The sequence below is a fragment of the Pinus tabuliformis genome, chromosome 8 (assembly GCF_031772625.1).
Source record: "Pinus tabuliformis cultivar Carrire ecotype Pingquan chromosome 8, CPIR1, whole genome shotgun sequence".
In the NCBI taxonomy this organism is placed as follows: domain Eukaryota; kingdom Viridiplantae; phylum Streptophyta; class Pinopsida; order Pinales; family Pinaceae; genus Pinus; species Pinus tabuliformis.
Genome location: NC_142294.1, coordinates 1,740,500,700 through 1,740,506,011, shown reverse-complemented (window position 1 = coordinate 1,740,506,011; position 5,312 = coordinate 1,740,500,700).

Genomic DNA, 5,312 nt, shown 5'->3' with positions numbered 1-5,312 from the left:
TAAGAAAGCATGAGAGAATGTAAACTATGAAAGCACATGAATTTAATCTAGAAAAGCATTTAAGAAAGTGAATCTTGTTTCAGTTTAGTCCTAGCTCATGGAGAAGAGGCTCTTTTCTGAGAGCCCTAGTTGTCCTTCCACATTCAAGCTAATTATTGAAAGGAAAGAAATCTTCACTTAAAACATGGCCATAAAATGAATTCATACCGAAAACATCTACAAATATTTACAATGAATAAATATGATGAACATAAAGATCTAAACTAGCATATGCACAATCATAAACATTATACAACAAAGTGTACTTAGCTTGGTAGGGGTGCCCTCCAACCTCACTGGTACACTATTAAAACACTTAGCTACAACAACCCATTCACTCCAGCAAGCATAAAGAAATCATGAAACAAAAGCTCTGTCTTCAATTATCTCAAAATAATAGTCTTCAATTTTTCTCTAGTGTTTCTAACTATGAAAGCCTCTTCTTAAATACAAAAAATGATAACCATATAAGCTAAAAAGTCGAAAAAAACTATCATTAATGTCGTCCCACTTCATCAGGTCAAAATTATCCATTAGTTAAAAAAATCAGAAAGAATCCCCAAAAATCCTAAAACTGCCCATTTTTCAGGAGATATTTTGGATGACTGGTCAAGTTTGACTAGCGTTGACTAACTACTTCGCAGTTGTTTTGAGGTGTCCTAATAGATTTTCATTCATCCTTGGTTACCGTAGTTTCTAGATAGATGCTTCGTTTGAGCCTAGGTGTCCTGCAACCATGACTTCAATGGAGTTATTACAAGCTTTTCTAGTTATGTCTAAATTTTAATGAAATGCTTAACTTTTAGAAAAATACTAAAATAATTAAAAGACTTAGTTAAGTTACCTTGTTATGCATGGATGGATGAAAATGAGGTGAATATGGAATCAAGATAGAGGGAAAAAGTGATAAATATCGAAAATAAGCATAATAAAAATAAGTCAAAATCAGAGGCCAACAAGCTGCTCGGATTAGTTGTTACTTGGATAAGCAAGATTAACAAACATCATGGAAAGACCAACTGTGAACGATATTTTTTCCATTTATTTTGAGGGAACTTAAGATATTTTGTAAATCGAATTGAAAATCTTGAGAACCTTTATATTCTCGATGAAAAGGGTGTTTTATTTTTATTTTCATGCTTATGCTATGAAGTTTTGGTAGACATTGTAATATTGTTGTTGATGAATATAATGGAGACTTACATGGTTTAGATTTAATCCTTGCACTGATTTCGCTCTAAGTCAGTTGAATTACAATGATCATGGGCCCAATCCTGGAGTGACTATTTCCCTCTTTGTATCATTAAATCTACATTTCATATTTCTCATTCCTATTCTGCAATTATTCGATTTCCTTCCAGAATTTAACATTGATTGTTGAATCGTTCATTACAACGCTAGTTGCTACAACAGTTTGAGTAAATATCATTAGAATTAGATTTCTGATAGTTGATTTTTTGAAGCAATTATTTATTCTGTCACTTTCTACAATTGATAAATAATTGTTAAGAGCAAGAGTAGATTTATTTCTATTCAATCACGTTGTTTATTTCCTATAGTTGCAGTTTCCTAGGAAATAGCGTGTTCTTAACAAATTTGTTCTTAGAAGGTTTAATGTTTTGATTATTTTGAATAAGATTTTTTATTGTTTTAATTTATGAAGTTGTGTGTAAAGTTGTTATTTTAAGAAATTCGATCTGTTTCTTGTGTTTTCATGAATTTACCTTTCAATAGGACTAGACAGACTAGGTTACATAAACACTATTTTTTGCACATGAAATGTGGACAATCTTGAAAATAACTATACGAGTTTCTAGGTTGAAAATTTAATGTTTAAAGGTCTATTGGTCTTTTTAAAGAGAAACTAACCCAATAGTTTGGCATTCTTGATGGGGAGGTTTTCAAAGAAGTGTTAGTTGTATCCCTATAGGGTTAGGTATTAGATACAGAATGTAAGAACCTGCGCACACACCAAGTAAAATCTTGTGCCATTGCCTACCCTCAACTAATACTTTTAGAATTGTTTAGTGTGTATGACTAAGAAAAAGCATAGGACTGTAAATAAAGAAGTTATAGATTCAAAACCTATTTCAAAAACCACCAAAACTCAAGGTCACTCTAGTGTCAGTAGGTCCCCGAACAACATCTGGGAAGGGTTCTAATTTTGCAACTCAAGTTGTAGGATCATCATCTACAGCTCACATTGAGATTCATGATAAGGTTGTGGGTATGAGTAGAGTTTCCAAAATACATTTATTAATAACCCTGGTCCTTCCTATAAAAGAGAGGGGCATTATTGTAACCTAAAAGAAAGAGGAGGTGAAAAAAGTGAGCCAAAACTACAATCTTCTGTATTTCCAGCGACACAGTTGCAAAGGGAGAATCTGAAATTACTTATCTAAGGAGCATTGTAAGACCTACTCAGAACCCATAACTTAGCTAGCACATTTTTATTTGGATAATGTCCCTTGACTTATAAATACTTGAGGATTACTAGAAATTTTTTGATCAAATGGAAAATTCAACACCAGGAACCCAAACTTCGACCATAGAATACCCTATTGTTAATCTATAGCATAATGCACCAATGAAAGTTATCCCATTACAGAATATTACAATTTTTCATGGAATGGATTCTTAGGATCGTGACGCATTTATGTTTGAATTTGATGTCTTATGCTGAGGTTATGAATATACCACTGAACCTCAAAAACTGAAACTATTTCCTTCCACTTTAAAAAGAGAAATTGTACGTTGGTTTATGGGATTAGGGGGATGTGCCATAACTTCATGGAATCAAATGAAAAAAAAAAATCTCACCATATACCAGGACTATTGTCAATCTAGGGATCTCAAAGAAAAAATATTTAAAATGATGTCCAAAAAAGATGAGACTTTAGAAGAATATGTTTAAAGATTCTAATACAATGTGCAAAGATCACCTTATACCAATCTACATAGCGAAGTACTAAAAATTGATTTGGTTAGAGGAATGAAATATGAATGGATAGAGACACTTAATTTAATGGGAAAAGGTGGTATTGCTAAAGAAAATATAATGACATTGTAAATATATGTATCAGGTGCTCGCGAGGAAGTACACAAACCAAATCCAAAGTTCGAGACCCCCTCAATAGAACTAACAGAACTATAGGAGGAGGGTTGACTCGCGAAGAGATTGGTAATCTCTTGGAAGACTTTAAAACTGATATTTTGAGTACATTTACATATTTGGATGTCTTGTAGGTAAAACAGAAATAAGCAAAGGAAGAAAAATCTTTAGCCATTTTTTTTCCCTCGTTGTCAAAAGAAGCATAGTTAGAAAGAGTGCCCACTCGATGAAGTCAAAATATGTTCCATATGTACCAAAGATCACTCCATAGAACATCGTCCCTCGCTCCCATGATTGAAGGTTATGTTCAAGGAGGCAGAGGAATATCCTAAGGTGGAATACCTTATGGCGCAACGATGACAATGGAAAACATGTTCTCCATGTATAACCCAAGATCCTACCTTATTTCATTTTGGATAGTATATCCAACAGCAGATTCCTAGATCACAATGGCAGCAACCTTTTAATACCGCATGGCAATCCCAATCATACTTTGCACTATAATGGGAACATCAGTAGTTTGTTAGGCCCTCATGGCCTAATCAATAATATTCTACACCCGCATGGAAAAATTATTCAAATAACCTACATTTGTCCCATTGGGAAAATTCCTCCACACAGGGACCAATGTGGTCCCAGAAGTGGAAACACCCTACGGAACCATTCAACCCATCTATCGGGTCACTACCTCAGTGGCAAGCACCATTGAAAAATCCTCTCCAATTACCCCCAAATGTTCAACCTCCATTGTGTCCTCAGCTACCTGCCCAGCCAAAACCTAATGTTAATAATAAACTCATCCAATATTTGGAAATTGTCAAAAATTCATAGTATGACTCCATCGCCTTCAAATGTAATGAGTTGTGGTTAAGATCTAGATGGACAATATTCCCAGAAGATGATGTAGGGAAACAGGGGTAGGTAGACAATGAAAACCTTACTGAAGAGAATCCTTTAACAGAATACTCTTCATCACCCATAGTTATCACTAAAACGGAAACGCCTAATAAATTATTGAAATTCCGCTACAACTATGGATGTTGCTCCACCATACCCCGAGAGACTTACTGTAATTAAACTGCTAGTTTATTCAGATTTTGATCTCGTAAGGGAATTTATAAATTTATGTATTTTAATTCATCTTCTCTAGTCTATTTGATATGTTCCAAATTATGCCAAAACTATTAAGGAACTGTGTGTTAAGAAACCTAGGATAAAACCAAAAGACCCTCCTACATTCCATGTGTTAGGAACACTTTCTTACCATATCCTAGGGAAGAAAGTACCTATTAAGTATGACCATCCTAGAAACCTAGATTTACCATTCAAATATAGGGGCATAAATTTCCAAACACCCTTGTGTACTTAGGAGCTACAATAAATATCCTGACTGTAGAAACTTCTGGGATCCTTGGGATTACAATGTTTAAACCAACCACAATTATGTTGGAATTTGTAAATAGATTGATACAATCAGAAGGCACTTTGTAAGACATTATTTTCTCTGTGGATCGCTTGGAATACCCATTAGACTTCCTGGTTATCAACCCCAGAAATCAGTTGAATGGACACCGTCTGATACTAGGAAGGTGGTGGCTGACAACTGTGGATGTGTATATGGATGCCGAATAGGAAATATGACAATTCAAAAAGGGACTACTGTTAAAAACTTTATCCTATATCCACCCGCCATATCTAGCCTATCAATTAATAATTATCAAGCATCTCCTCCAAAATATCAGGAAGAAAATTTGCGTCCTCCTCTTACTTTAGATGAAGCCCTTACTTTTAAAAGGCATGCTGAGGATGATTCAATTAGTGATTTTATTAACCATCCATCTAATATTGGGACTCCGACATGCCAAATGTTAAAATAAATGTTCGATAATGAGGCCTAAGGAGACCCATTAAATGTTCAAAATAATGATCATATACTCACAACTACGGTTCACAACAATACTCCCATTGAAATTGAACCAGGGAAGACTTTGAACATCAACGCTAATATGGATGAATTACAATGTGAAAAATTGATTCAGGTCCTCCATAAATATAAACAGACCTTCTCTTGGGAGTATTTAGACATGAAATGCATCGAACCTCAATTACATATACATCATATTTACATTGAGAAATATGCCTGTGCCATCCGCCAACCAAA